The sequence below is a fragment of the Anser anser genome (assembly GCF_964211835.1).
Source record: "Anser anser genome assembly, chromosome: 1".
Classification (NCBI taxonomy): domain Eukaryota; kingdom Metazoa; phylum Chordata; class Aves; order Anseriformes; family Anatidae; genus Anser; species Anser anser.
The window spans coordinates 106,058,460-106,074,968 of record NC_139720.1 but is presented as its reverse complement, the minus strand read 5'-3'; the positions used below and the strand labels follow the sequence as shown (position 1 = coordinate 106,074,968).

The window sequence follows — 16,509 nt, the reverse complement described above, 5'->3', positions numbered from 1 at the left end:
AAGGAAACACAGATATTTCATTTTTTAAGTTAATTTCCAACAGCTGATAACACTAGCTGCAAGACTTTCCCACAGCTTTATGACACTGCATGAACTACAGGGCCACAGAGATAATAAAAGGTCACACATAAAGGAAAGAACAGAGCCATACCCCAATTAACTTGGTCTCCCCATGCAAAAAATGTACAGGAACAAGAGCAGATATTTGCTGCAGGCGTCAGACATGCATCTCCTAACCTTGCCACGGTCTAACTGGGCCTCTTGTTTCTTCTGCCTTTGCTCCTCGCAAACTGTTTTAATATTGAACGCTTTTCAGAGGGATGGGCTGATGAACGAAAACATGAATTTCCTGCTTGCCCTTTAAGGTGGGTTAAAGGGGGTGCTAGTAATCAATTACAGAACAAAAAGCAAAAGAGAGACTAAAGATTTTACAAACTCAATGTCTTACAGTTTACATCCTGCATTCTAACCGAAGTGTCCCCCTTTACTCCTTCCTCAAAAAGATTTTATTTATTTATTTATTTTTTAGGGACAAGTATAAAATGGTATTCAAGTAAATCCTGTGTAAAACGCAACAACCCAGGGAGACTGCTGAAGTTCTTACTTGTTCTTTAGAGTGGCACATCAGCCCCTGACTACAACTGCTCTAAATACACAATGGAGTTAAAGATCTTGTGGTTCTGAGTTTTGCCTGCTCCCAGCCCCAGCCTCCTCTCCCTTCTCCTAATAGGATGGGAGTATGTTTCTGTTTGCAATACTCTCTGGAACAAGAAATGCTGTGTGGAAGCTGCATCTCCGTGACCAACCCTGCCCCGCACTTTGTCTCTCCCTCATGAAGGCTTCCTCTTCTGTCCAGTGGCCTCAATGGACTTGCTCCTTGGAGCAAGTATAAACTCCTGGAAAAGCAGATTAGACCTTTGCCTGTCTCTGAACAGAGCTTGGCTGAATCATTATTGAATATCATTAGTCAAGGAATATAATTATTGTGACAGTATCTCATACTCAAAATCTAAATAAAAAATAATGCATGTGTGTGAAGGTTCTGGTGGCTTGGGCTTCTGCTCGTTTGGACTGAGGGGGATGACACAACTGAGCACAGAATCCATCCAGCTACTTTCATATCAATAAAAGATATAATGCAGAAGGTGTTTAGGCATGGGCACTTTTACTACATCATGAAAGTTTCTTTTCTAGTCTTGATTTTACACAATTTTAGCTAGAGCTAGTGGAATCGCTCCTTTCGAGTTGTAACCAATGGATGGAGCCCTTAAATCTGTTCACCAGGTGTCTGCAAGTAGGTCATGGGTGTTATTAATTACTTCATTAGTCACAAGTCCTTGAGCAGTGTGTGCAAACATATTTGACCCTCTGACACAACTTTTAACTAGCCGATATGAACAATCACTATTCGTTATTCACGATGCGTGACCAGTCATTTAATTCGCAAAATTGTGCCCTCTTTCCCTGATCGGTAGCCCATGCTGTGTAGAAAAGAAAGCCTTTTTCTGTTCCCTAATTCTCCACAAATGCTTTTAACTGCCTAAGGAATGAGTTAAAATGCTTTGTTCAAATGGGATTTTCAGTGCAACTGCTCTTACAAGTACTTGTTGCAATTCCCTCTGCCCCTGGATCTAAGAGTGGTGAACATCCATGATTTTGACTTCATGCTATGAGTATCTGAAGAGCTACACAGGGAGCAGAGGAAGAGTGGATAGCTTCATTAAACCAAGAGGTGCACACTCAAAGAACACACTGATTGCAGTGTGGAATTTACAATTTCAACTTATCATCTAACCCCATGACAAGATGCTTACAAGCTTTCTTGCCCAAATGACCTTCTTTTCTCCCCAGTGCCTTTATACTCAGAGAACTCTCCTTCCTTTTTTGTACGGTCATCCTCTCCTCATTCAAATACCTCCTTAAAACTCCTTTCTCTTGGATAGCTTATTGATGCTTGCTCATATTTTATGGATACAGTGAAAGCTGCCACATCAGAGCACTAAATACAACAACTGAGAGCAACTGCAAAGCAGAAGAATGTCCTTTCATTAAAGCCAGACCTCAACTGCAATTCAGTGTGCATGTGGATACAGGGGAGAGCCGAACCACATAGTGGGAAACTGCATTAAAATGATGTATTGTATACATATATATTTATATGCATATACCTCAGTGCAATGTAGAATACACATCTCACTATTTTTCTTTATCTGTAACCATTTAAGACACATCAGCTATACTCTCAACTTAAACTTCTGTACTATGCGGGAAATTCTACCAAAACCAATGAAAAAATAGTGTAGTGGGAATTGTAGAGTGTATTCTCATTAGTTTTTTTGGTCAATTTAGTTTTTGAACAATTTGCATTTTCTTGATGAATTATTTCACACATAAAATATACATCCTTGGAAATAGCTAGGAGTGAAAAGTCCCATCAGTGTATATATATATATATTATCATCCCTTTTGAAATACTCTCATTATTATTCCTGAAAAAAAAACATAAAAAATAAAAAATAAAAAAAAGCAGGGCTTAAATCTCTGCTCTTTACCCAATGTTTGCCATAAAATATACCTAACAGGAAAAGAGAGGAAAAAATGGTAGAAAATCAACTTCATATTACCAACAAAGGACCTGGACTAAAATGCAGGCTCCTCCACACGATCTGGTAAAATTGTCACTTATTTTCTCCTAGGAGGTTAGGGCGGATCAAGAAAAAACATGGTATAATTCACGAGCTAAACTTGCATTTTCCAAGTTCTAGCTGAATGCTCCAACTAAACAGTCATTTTTACTTAAGACCTACCTATTTTCTACTTTCCTTACATATAAATGTTTTAGGTATGATATGTATTCTCTACGTGACAGTCTGTGAGCTAAAATACATGTAATCACTGATGTTTTGTTGTGTTGCTTTTTTAAAATTTAATAGTAGAGTTTAAATGTTTATATTAATAATTTGAACATCAGCTAGTAAAAAATATTTTTTCTACTTTATAAGAGTTTGATATCAGCATATTAACAATTAACTATGGTACTTCTCGAATCATTAAATTGTTTTCTGTAGAATAGTAACATTTGCAGTGGATATACCACAATAAAAAACATCAAGAAGATAAAGCTTATTCACTCATTTTAAATGATGCACTTAAGTATTCTAATAACATTCTCTAAACTCAATATTAACTGCTATTTTGTCAGGTAATAATCTGATAAATGAAACACATCCATTCTTAAAGATCTTAAAGAATTTAATGTAATCAAAGCACATAGTCATAAAATCACAGGATTGTAGAATATCCTGAGTTGGAAGGGACTGACAAGGATCATTGAGTCCAACTCCTGGCTCCACACAGGACCACACCAAAATGAAACCATGTGTCTGATAGCATCATCCAAACACTTCTTGAACTCTGGCAGGCTTGGTGCCATGACCACTTCCCTGGGGAGCCTGTTCCAGTGCCCAACCACTCTCTTGGTGAAGAACCTTTTCCTAACTCTCAGCCTGACCCTCCCCTGTCCCAGCTCCATGCCGTTCCCTCGGGTCCTGTCGCTGTCCCCACAGAGCAGAGCTCAGCACCTGCCCCTCTGCTCCCCTCTTGAGGGAGCTGCAGGCCGCCATGAGGCCTCCCCTCAGCCTGCTCTGCTCAGGGCTGAACAAACCAAGTGACTGCAGCCACTTCTCATACATCTTGCCCTCCAGACCCTTCACCATCTTTGTAGCCCTCCTTTGGACACTCTCTGATAGTTTTATGTCCTTCTTATGCTGTGGCACCCAAAACTGCACATAGTGATTGAGGTGAGGTCACACCAGTACAGAGCAAAGCAGGACAGTCCTCTCCTTCAACCAGCTAGCAATGCTGTGCCTGATGCACCCCAGTGTACGGTTGGCCTTTTTGGCTGTCAGGGCATGCTACTGACTCATATTCAACTTGCCATTGACCAAAATGTTTGGATCCCTTTCTGCAAGGCTTCTCTCCAGCCTCTCATCCCGCAGTCTGCATGCATAGCTTGGGTTGCCCCTTCCCAGTTACAGAATCTGGCACTTGCTCTTGTTGAACTTCACGTGCTTGGTGATTGCCGAGCCCTATACTTTGTCCAGATCTCTCTGCAAGGCCTCTCTGCCCTCAACGGCATCAACCGCTCCTCACAATTGAGTGTTGTATGCAAACTTAGTATACCTTCATGTCCCGCATCCATGTCATTTATGAAAACATTGAAGAGAACTGGCCCTCAAATGGAGCCCTGGGAAACCCCAACAGTGACTGTCTGCCAGTCTCATATAACCCCATTTACCATAACCCTTTCAGCCTGACCCATCAGCCAATTGTTCATCATATTGTGCATTTGTCTAACTGGATGCTGGACATTTCCTCCAGAATGATACTGTGAGAAACAGTATCGAAAGCTTTGCTGAAATGCAAAAAGACTACAACTGGCTTCCCTTGGTCAACTAGATGGGCAACATCATAAAAGAAAATTTAGTTAAACAGGACCTTCCTCTTGTGAACCTGTGTTGGCTGAGACCAAAGACCACAATGTCTTTCATGTGTTTTTCAATAACTCCCAGAATAATCTTCATAACTTTACCAGGCACTGAAGTGAGATTGACAGTCAAGAGACTTCCCCTTCAGGAAAATCTAAAGATTTAAACAAATATACACGTAAATAACAATGCTACACGATTCTTTTTTTTTTTTTTTTTACATTTTTTTTCCTGTCTCAATTGTATGTAAAAGCAAATTAGACTTTACATAAAGTGTTTGTGAATTTTCATGAGTTTTAGCTGATAATTCAGCATGCTACAATGTCAGAACTACCTACCTTGGTCATCCTGATCTTACCTAATACATCCCATTGCTGACCGGTACGTGGGCTTCCCAACTGTACCATTATTATATGCTGTACTTATAACGTAAACAATTTGATCAAGGAATTGGACTTTAAATACTAACCTATGTAAATTTGAATGTAGACCTCTTAAAATGAGATTACAAATTTAGTTAAACCACACTTTCACCTTCCCTCCAGCAAGGGCATATCTTTGAACACCATTACTTGCTGTAAAAGCACTGCCACACAAGCTATTTTTTTAATTTAATTAACCAATATAAAATATTTGTCACTGGAGAATTAACACTTGCACTTCTTTGAGTACAGTCATGGAAAAACACAGTCTAACTTTTTCATTTAGAGATGCTCATGAAAGCAAACTTCTACATGCTACATAGTGTGTTTTAAAATACATTTCTTCATTTATCAAAATTTACATTAATGACATTGTGATTAGATTTTAAGGTTTTTATTCTTTTATAAATATGCTATTTTACTTTCCATTTAAAGCAGGAAAAAAAAAAAAAAAAGATCTTGTTAGTTCCCTACATACAAGGGGACATTTAGGTGAATGTTCAACAGCAACTACGTCTGAATTTTGTTTTCTAACCTGTTTTAAGCACGGTTATAACCCCATAGCATACGTTACTGATTCCAGAAGCCCTTTAAAAACCTATCGCAACACATCTGTTAAGATGCCAGTCACCATCCTAGATTTCACTGCCTCTTCATCTAGCTTAGGAACTGACAGCCAGCCCAAAGTTGCAGAGGTATGGGAAAAAAAAATAAAAAAAGAAAAATCACAAAACAAAACAACAACAAAAATTCAAGCAAGCAAACTACCCACATCATGCCTTTCTACTTTCCATGTCAGCATGCAGGACTGCCCAGGGTGGAAGGAACAAGGAAGAGCAAACAAATGAGCAGTTCATGACCAGTCTCATCACTGTCTCAAGGTCCTTCTGCGCATAAATTGAATCTCTCTACTTGAATTGTCTGATTAAAATCAGGCATCTTTATTTCAGTGGTGATGTCTGGTATCTCTAACGTAATGGGCAGCTTCATCTGTTATGGCTTATTCCTGGTTTAACATTTGGTATTTCAGGTATGGATATGACTAACCATTTTATCAGTTTTCTCATTTTCTCAAGCATCCTTCCCTCTCCTGTTTTGGGTATGGTGAGGCCCCGCATCTTTAATATATCGATCATACGCTTGCATAGCAAACAAAGGCATAAACTTATGTTGGCATTTACATCATTTAGCATAATCTAGCAAGCACGGATGGCAGTGGCAGGAAAGATGAGGCATGGCTTCTGGCACCCATGCTGACCCCTTATTAGATACCCCAAGCACACCTTAATTGTTTCTGCCTTGATAGTATTCTCCAACTTGAGTCTGCTACACATGTTGCTAGATTTACTCCTTTTTCCTAAACAGTTAGAAAAGGAAGAAAGCACAAAGCACAACACATTGCTTATTTTCAAGTAACATGCTTTCCTATCTTCCAATACTCTCCGATACTTCTGTGTCCCAACAACTAAAGAATCTGAGTATCTGAATACAAGTCTCTAAACTTCTAATAACATGACAGTACATTTTCCTGGAGAGCTAATTTGGGAGGGGAAGGGAGCAACAACTCCCAAAGACAACAAACAAACGTCAGTTCAAAAACAGTAAATTAAAGCCTTTATTATTTACTTGGTTCAATATATCATATACCTATTTATCCTTGAGAATCTGAACTGTGTTGACAAAAATTTTTGAGAGGTCTAATTTTGAAATATTCACAGCATGACATACTCAGAGGCCCTGTGTGATTCTGTAACTTCTGCTATGATGACAAACTAAGATTGGAAATCTGTGAGGGTGTAACAAATATATCTTCGATAGTCAAGCCTAATATTCTCTATTAAAAAAAAAAAAAAACTTCCAAAAGTGCAAGGCATTTCTGCCATGTCTGTGATATATAAAGTATTTTCAAATTAGTTCATTAGATTATCTCAGAATTTTCTGCTAAAATCAATATACACATACTGTGAATAGTGACAGACCAGGGATACAAGGACAAGGACAAACATCAAATGCCCAGAGCTGGTTTTCTGAAGTATGAAAAACAAGTGAGGGGGGTAGTTGAGTCATTATCACCTGGGAGAGCTGATACAGCAAGAGGTTAGGAGATTACTGAGAAAGCAGGTTCTGCAACACCTGATGGTCAGCAAGTCAACAGACATTATGTCTTCTACATGGAAATCCTATTTAGGTGAGTATGGTGAGTGTGTATCTCATAAGGCTCTTTCAGGTTACTGACAGGGATCAAATTTGAAATTCATCTTTGGGAACATCTTCAGAAATCTATTCTCATGTCCTCTCTGAAGGAATATCTGTGATAACAAAAACTCTGTAACCATATGATTTAGGCAACTGCGAGTGAAGTTAGTGCCACTAATCAAAACTAGACTTAGGTACGGTAGGAAACAAGATTAGGTGATAAATCACTTTTTATTGCAAATTTTTAAAACGAAAAGTCAAAAAGGAGGAAAAATTCAATAAAATGGTCAGACAGCTAAAAGCTCAAATAAACAGAAATAATAGCCCAAGAAATGGTTGCAGCCAAATTGCACAATTCAAACAAGAGCATAAATCTGAGAAGTTAAAGTAAATAAATGTGAATAAAAGTACATGAATTTTTTAAATTAAAACAGAAAATCGTGAGTTTAATTCTGAAGGGAACAGCGCGTCCCAGAATATTGAGTTATACATTGCTTTATTGAAGAGTAGGTCAAGATCTTATCAGCTCTATTATGAGGAATGTCAATAAAAGGCTGTGCGATGATAAAATGTTTAATTAAAAATGAACACTGTGCAACATATGAACTCTTTGTGTTACACAGAAAGAGGAGTCCAATATATTATGTTCTCCAAGCTACAAATTGCACTGAATCATTTTCCCCCCATGAAACATTCTTATCGCTATCAAATCTTGTATAAAAATAGATTTATTTATATTGGCTCCTTTACAAATTAGTTTAAGATTATCTACCTCCAGTGCTCTTAAAATACTTTGAAAATCTGGGAAAACTGTGATGAGAACACTAGGGTCTTGTTCTTGGTATTCTTTCAGCTGAATAAATGGCATGCTTTGGCAAGTTAATTAAAAATGTAAAGGCTTAATACTGACTTAGAGTGTTGATCAAACAGTAATAGAAACTAGTGAGATTATTTTGTTTTATTATTTATATAATATACTTGTATATAGCATCAGTGTCCTAAAGATCTCTAACAACTCAGTAGAGAAAGTAACAAACCATGAAGAGAACGCAAATGAATGCAAATGTTTTGTAAATTATGAATTATGTGTGTGACTCATGCTCCAAGTATAGCAATGTGAAAGAGTCTATTACTAAAGCAAAAATAATACTTACAAAGAATTTTCCACCCATGGAGGAAAAAATAAGCTTATCAAATCAAGAACAGTTAGCAAAGAAAAATCCACAATAAACTCAAGAAAGAGTTCGTGATCGCAGAATATGGTGATATTAAAGAGCTATTAAGTGATCTAGTCTTTCCTCCCAAAGTTCAAACTTGTTTCTTGTAGTCCATTTTATAGCCTTCAACAAACAGAACAGTTTTGTACTGTATCTTACCTACAGGGTTGCAACACCATCCTTTGGGAAATTATTCCAAAGTCCTTTCTCTCTTTTTATCATATATTATTTCCTGAGAGTTGGTTTATAATTACCCCTAACAATACCACCATATTTAAGGATAGAAAAACATAGGTATAGAAATGTGTTTTTCTCTGAGCATAGGATCCCCAAAATCAAGTACAAATAAACTTCAATAAGAGAGAATTACTATGTAAGAAGCAGATTTGGTAGTAATATTAAAAACTAAGTCCTCAGAGGAGGTCTAGTTAGAGGCACAAATAGAACAAATCCTTCACCAGGAGCCAGCAGTGATTCCCAGGGTCGTGGCCTAGCTGAAGTTAAGAGAAACCCCCCCAGTGATTTCAGTGGGGCCAGGACATCATCCCTATATTTTATTCATAGTATATCACCACAAATGGAAACTACAAATGAAGTATCATGAAGTGAGGTGCCTATAATTCGTAATGTTTTCTTCCACAGTAATAGCCAAGACCTCTCCCTGAACTCCAACAGAGGCAAATTAGTTCCACATGTCAGATACCAACTGTAATATTTTCCCTTACACTTGGTACACAATGAGGAGGTGCATTATAGCGCAATTAATACATTTCTTTTTGTGAAATAATGAATGGCAGAACAACTCAGAAAAAATGTCGCTCACTTGAAAGGGGTGAGTTGCTTATCAATGAAGAATAGAAAAGTAGGAAAAGCAATCTAGGGATAATAAGATAAATTAAGCACCCTACTGTCTTCATAGCAGTTGCCTTACTTGCTTTATTTCTATGTTTCTTTCTTTGCAGTTTCCAGGTACCCCCACTTACAACAGGCAGTTTATACTGTCTAGGTCACCTCTGAACCTAGGATTACAGTCTGTCACAATCCTAACTAAATCAGTTTAGGTTTTATGGCTCCTTGCAATAGAAATCCAATATACAGGACAGGACTGCTAAGCACAGGCAACTAGTGCATTTTGCATACCCCAGGGTATCCTGCCAAGGGCTCAGCTGCTGCTCCAGATGGTCATGGGTCTAATGCAGGTTGTGTGTCATATTTACCAGCCCTGTGTTTAAGTAACAAACTCTCACCTCAATATGTCTTTTACCAGTGAAAAGACAGTAAACTGGAACCAATGCCTTTAGGCAGTGTCTATTCATTGCACTGCACTTTGACCAGAAATGATGTGAACAAACAATATGAAAACATTACTCAAAATAACGCCCGTTAAAACCATTCTATTAGGAAAGAATTTTGGGTATAGAATGTTAATTAAGATAAACTATTTGTGACAACACAAGCACAGGGACTACAGAGTATACTTTCACATTCACAGGTAACATTCACAGCATCCTAAGAATACTTTCCAAAACAACTGTTAGACTAACAAAAGCTTGTAGAATATTACAGCCCAGTATAACACTTGGATGCATTAAAAGCTCTGTTCAGTAGATACAAACACCGAGGAAGCCACCAAAAATGACAAGTCAAGGTGAAGTGAAACATGGATCCAACAAAATACTCTAATTTCATAACTGTCTCCTCTGTTGTCATAATTCTACAATTGACCTATAGCCCTTCTTCAAAGTATTTCACCAAAGGGTCCTCTCCAAGCAAGAGCCTCTTCCCCAGGGTTCTCAGTTCTAAGTTTTTCATATGTATTTTCTTTTGTCTTCCCAGCTCCTATTTGTTCTAACATTTTTTGCAGCACCAAGGAGAAGAAAGACCATGTGCACTTGCTTCTTCTGTTGCTATTGCAGTGATCTTTAAAATTACAAGCAATTAAAAATTTGTCCATCATAGAAAACATTCTTATTTTAGACACTTCCCCCCTGCCCCCCCCCATCCCCCCCCAACAAAGCCAATGATAGGATCTTAAATGCATCCTCCTCTCTACAAGTTTCTGTTGCTGGTCATGAATGGTAAGTTTTGTTGCAGTGCAATCAAGATACCTTGAACAAACATTCTGCTAATAATTCTAGAGGTACAACCAATAGCAGCAAGAGCTGTGAGATCAGTAACATTTCCCGAAAATATAGAAGATTAAAATACCTATTTGCCTTAGTTTATATTAAATAGAAAAGTGATTATGGAGTACTTCATCAAGCCCTGCCCTTTTGGAGAAGAAAGAAACATACCTTATTCCAAGAGACCTCTTCCCCTTTCCAGTACTGCTCAGTACTACATGTAGCGTCAGCACAAGAATGGGTCATCACACCAGACAGAAGCTGCTATTGACAGAAAACGTTGCTTTCCAGGCCTGTAATATAAAGACAATGCACAGTTCTTTCAGAAACAATGATTCCATAAAAACATTGCACTGTATAATTCCAAGATTACTGTTCTTCAGTTCATCTCTGTCAAGTTTGCCCTGTTTATATGGTTTATGCATCATCCTCAGTAATCTTGAGCCAATTTATAAATACCATAAAGGGCTTGACTTTGAAGAACTGATTTTTGCCATTCAGAACTAAAGATACTGTTGCTTTCATGTATGTGCTTTCTTGTATTTGCAGGGTATCAGGTATGCATTAGAAAGTTGAATGCCACAGTTTCACAATATGTAGCAATTACAGAAGTGTGAAGCCAAGCAGTGTAAAACTAGATATAGGTGATCTAAAGATGTCTATGTATGTTAAAGCAAAAGACATCTTACTGGATTTTTTTTTTTTTTTTTTCTGATAATGTATTAACCAAAGTGGAAATAGGCTTCTACTCCTAAATCCACATGACTAGTGTATGACCAATATGAACACACAGAGAAAGGGTAAGTGGAGAAGAAGCAGTTGATTATTAAACAACAAATGGAGACCACAAAGAGTACAACCCCCATTATATGTATATATATTTATAAGCATTATTTTCATGTATTCTCTTTTTCAGTCAACAGCCAAGTTTGAGCCAAATTCAAGATAGTTTGTAAACATTCATAACTTTGACAGAGTGGCAATCAAGTTCACAAGAGACTAATTTAATCCTTTATTGTATAAAACACCAGTGACTTCATATATCCCTTACCCTCTTTGTTTGGAGTAGCAGAACCTCACTGGGACTCTATTTTAACTAAATGCCACAGTTTATCAGATCACAGCTGAAGTACATCATTTTAAGGCAAGAAGAAAATGTCTTGTAACAGTATTTTGGAGTTGGAAATGCTTTTAGCAACTGAAGACAGACAACTTCCTACATTGTGAACTAAGAAGTTTGTAAAAAAAAAAAAAAAAAAAAAAGTGCCTACCTGCCGAATGAAAACAAAACGTTTTCCTTATAATTGATGTTTCCCATAATTGATTATTTTTCCAAGGCAAATTTCTCTTTTGATTGAAAGTAATACATATTTTAGCTATGCAAAAATACAAGGTAAATGATCCCAATATAGTGTACATCCCTTTTGTTAACCTTGAGTGTTGAATTATGTCTAGTCTGTGTTTATCTTGTCTGGGTATCTACTTATATGGATACATATATGATTACAAGACTAAATCTCAAGAGACCTATGGTTCAAAATGTCAGTCGTGCATATACTGTAAATGAGTAGGTCCAGAGAAGAAAACAAGCCTAGCATGTTTCTAATTGATTTTCTTTATTAGCATACACAGAAATCCCCATAGGCAAAGCCATACACAGTTAAAATCACTGGGCTTCAACTATTTTTTGTGTAACACTGTTAACCCTTGAAATAGAGATTTTAATACAGACAGGCACTGGCTTTGTTGGTTTTGTTATGCAGCTTACGAAATAAATTGAAATTTTAATCCCTCAAATAGCAGCCAGTCAATATAAAACTCAATAGTTATACCACAGTATGACATTCTCCTTCACTTCACATAGTATCAGCCTGGTGAGAAAAGGGTGTATAACCATAAAGAAAAATACACACACCGAGTATTCCTTCAATGTCCCTATTCACTTTCAAAGTGATATTCAATCTTCTTAACAGGCATAGGAGAACAACTTGAACCATGTACTACTGCCCTAAAAAAATCAGAATTTTCAGGGGATAAACATTTATGCAGAACACCTGATGCAAATTCATCTGTGTCAAGGAACAAAGTTCAGACCCACTTTAAATATGCCAAAACAGGGTCCCACCAGCACACTTCACTTCATAGCAGAGCAAACTTGGGATTTAATACATAAATGATAAAGACAGAGAATCAAAGTCCATGGAATAAGAAAATATAAGGTATGTTCAAAATTATAAAGTGCAAGTCTTTTATATGAAACTAGAGCACACTTATCCGAAATCACCATTTTGCAGAGGGTCAGAAGTAGAGTTACAATAGAAATTAAAATTTTTATTCCTAAACAAAAAAAAAATCAAAACTCTGTGAGAGACAACAGAGCAGTATCAAAAACAAATCCTATGATACTGAGGCATTATGTACTAAGTGCTACCACAGCTTTTCTCTTGGATAGGGAATAAGAATTTAAGCCAAGTGCAATAGGAACACGTTACCATGAAATATCACTGTCCCACTGCCTTCTACAACCAAGGGAAATGAGTAAAAGTTACAGTTAAATAAAATATTCAAATCTTGCCTGAGAATTCTACAGATTGGACCGTTTTCTGAAGGAAAGATGCAATAAGTTTCTGCTCACAGCCGAGCACTAAAACCAGACAAGCTAATGACCCAGTCTTGTATCACATCTTGTCTTCCAGAAATGAAAACTCACCACCACATTCTCAAGGCCACATCTCAGACAGTTACCAGAGCAGCACCTGAAGAACTGGATGCTACTCACTTTTTTTATTTTCATTTTTTTCTGAGTGTGCAGAAAAGAAAGGAAAGTCATAGGTCTGTCCAAAAAATTGGGACACACAGGAAAAGTGGATATTCTGAAAAATAAAATGTGCATACTGGCTGAATATAGTATTCCTCCCCTTTTCCTAGAATTGGTGTGAAAGACCCACCAAATGAGTATAAAGAATCACAACATTCAAAACTACTTGAGCACAAGTGACTTTGACATCTATAGCTAAAAGCATTGTTTGTCACTTTGATTTTTATTTCAAAACATAAATAATAGGAGTACAATCTGTAGTCTCTCATGACTATTTATTATAAATATTTTGGCACTAAAAAGAAGTTCAGAAGAAGAGATCCTACTTAGAGAAATAATCTGTTAAAAACAAATGATCTTTTTCTCATACATAAACTGCAAGCTTTATGTGCTGTTAATGGGCCTTGGACTTTCAGTACTTCATCAGTTCAATGTGATCCCATTCCAGCTTCAGAATTAGTGGGCAGAAAGTGACAACGTAAATTTAGTCTGCTGATCTTGGCCCATTTGGCGTGAAACTTCAGTTTGTTATGGAAAGCACCATCCTTCCCTGTTTCTGTTGTCTTCACTACTTCTGCATTTGTTTATTTATTTTTATTTACTATCAGCATTAGAAACATTGCATACAAGCATGAACCCTCAAATATATCATCTCCAGGTTGCGTCATTTTTGGTATGAGGCAACCCACCAGCTGAATTTGTCTATTTCCTTTAGGATGTAACCCTCACAGGTTAGGACGTGACCCTCCATATGAAGGTTATGGGAGAGAAATTCTGCATTGTGCCACTAATCAGAAATAACTTTTATTTCTACGGTGCCATAAACAACTGATTTAATTTGCATCAGTGCTACCTCATCATATTCTAAAAGACTTATGTAGGTAAGTTGAACTCTAATGATCTGGAAGAATTTGTAGCCCAACAAAAGCAAAGCTTGCAAAACAGTGCTACTGCACTAGCCTGAATGGTGGTTTATCCTGCCTTTGGCCACATGCTAAGAAACCCACAACATCCAGATTTACTATTGGCAAGCTATTTTATGAACCATCTTTGGTTATATCTGAAAGTAGGTATGTGAATAATTTGAACATCTTAAACAGATGAACAGATCTTAAACAGATCTCTTTCAGAAATCAATGCCTCAACAACAGATAATTTACAGTCTGGTAAAGAAAGTAAAGGAAACAAACGAGCTTGGAGTTTATGAGGCTACGTCCTAACTTCTTTATCATGTATTATTTTTGCATTGTCTTTTTTTCTCTCTCAAGAGTAAGAAGCACTGGAAAATAGAACCTGAAACACTTTCCTCCTAATCCTGAAGTTTTAATATTAAAAGTTTTAATAAGTTTTAATATTAAAAACTATTGCTGTACTCCAATAACACATCCAAAATAACTTGGGTAGTGTCATTTTGATGTTTCATTGAAAACAACTGAAAATATAAATTGGCTGACCCAAGAAGTGAGTTGTTACACTTACTAGTACTTCTTACTTCCTTATTTCACCAGTATTAGTGCCTGAGATCAGTCTTGGTTTCATCCAGGATGTATTACACTGAGGAATTTGCTTAAACATGCCTGTTTTATTAAAACTGGACAACTACACTTTTTAGCTGACTCCGGTCAGTTACCGAGAAGCCTGCAGGCAAAGGTTTAACGAAATTATGCCTATTCCTATTATCTTCACTAAAATATCACCTTCTGGAGCAGAAAGTGTACCACAATAATGTCTGTGGTTAAAGATGGCTTTTAAGGTAGGTCTGAAATCTCTTCTTCAGAGATGCATCCCAGAACTGGCACCCATCGAGAGACTTTTGCCTTGAATTTATAACAATGCATCAAGCAGTTTGAGCTCCATTTCTGAGGAACAAGACTGCTAACTGGGGCCATGACTCAAGAGATTTCATCATCTGCTTCATTTGAAAATAAATTTTCCTTAACTAGATTCTTGAAAGATGCTATGATTGTAAGGTAATATGAACAAAGAGAACAAAGAATACTGTTTGATTTTAAGGCACAGTCAGATTTTGGTGCACTGAAAATTAGGAATGTTTAATAAAAAACAATCTCTGAAGTTCTAAAAAGTCTATAATGCAAATGTTGCAATTCAGCAGAATCAGATTGTGAAAATAATGTTGCATGTGAATAATTACTCTGCTCTCATCTCTGTAGTTTGAAACTTCAACTGCCTACCCATTCTGTTCCTTATTTTCAAAAAAATAAAAATAAAAAATTAACTGACCAAGATCTAGATGGCTGAAGTGCTACTCCTGATCTGTTCAAAGTCTCTGAAGTTGATTTGAAAAGATGCAGCCAGTCTGCAGATCTTTGAACATTTTTTTTTTTAGAATGGAGCTTATAAATAGAGTTCTGAGGTTTTCAAACATTGGTAAATATTTCCTTGATGTACCCACACTCCCTGAGAAAGGTCACTTCTCTTATGTCATTCAGTCAGAAACAGAAGTGCTAGGATTCTTTCCTAAACTTGTTTGAGCCATTGTAACAACTGGAAAAATAATAAACAACCTATATGTAATATCATCTCTAGATGATATACTCAACTCTATACCTACAACAGTCTAATGAAACAAACAAACAAAAAAATGACTCCCAGGACTGTGCCCAAACAAAGTGGTGTCCCCCCCCCACCCCCCCCCCCCCGCATAAAGGGCTGATATCCAATGTTTCTAGTCTGGTAAGGAAATTAACCATCCAAATATATTTACTATCCCCTCAGATTTTGTGTTCACTGTATTGTAATTAAAGAACTGCTCATTGTTATAATTAATATGGTTTATAAAGTAAAACAATATCAAAGACAGAGATGTCAATTTGCCAAACAAAAATTAAGTGGGAGATTCACAGAGAACAGTCTAGGAACCTCCTCCTGCAAACTTCAGGTTTATTTCCCCTTAGAAATGTCCCCAGCAATTTTTATTTGTTGACATTCAGTTTCATGACAGCAGATTACTGCAGAAAATAAAGTTTGAGAATGAATTTGAAATGAATTTTGCACAAGCCACAGTGCATTTGTCACCCTATCAAATGTGTACTAGAATTAATCTTTATACTGTACAAGGCTTCCCCAGTAGCTTCACACCAGAGCAGATCACAGAGAATTATTGGATTTATTATCCTTTTATTGATCTTCCTGAGGCATTTGGATGGATTGATTCTGATATGCTACTCCTTAGACATATTAGATAGATTACTTAAACAACAAATTTCAGAGCAGCTGACTGTGACC

At 36.9% G+C, this 16,509-nt stretch overlaps 1 protein-coding gene across 7 annotated transcripts in view; it reads right to left on the bottom strand.

Moving 5' to 3' along the window:
* LOC310892820 (uncharacterized protein) overlaps nt 1-16,509 on the bottom strand; it is a 460,614-nt gene that overhangs the window by 271,053 nt on the left and 173,052 nt on the right. For all 7 annotated transcript variants that reach the window (XR_014578472.1, XR_014578473.1, XR_014578474.1 and 4 more), the window contains one exon: nt 10,617-10,738. The gene's annotated coding sequence lies outside the window, so the exon portion shown is untranslated. The remainder of the gene's footprint in view (nt 1-10,616; nt 10,739-16,509) is intronic.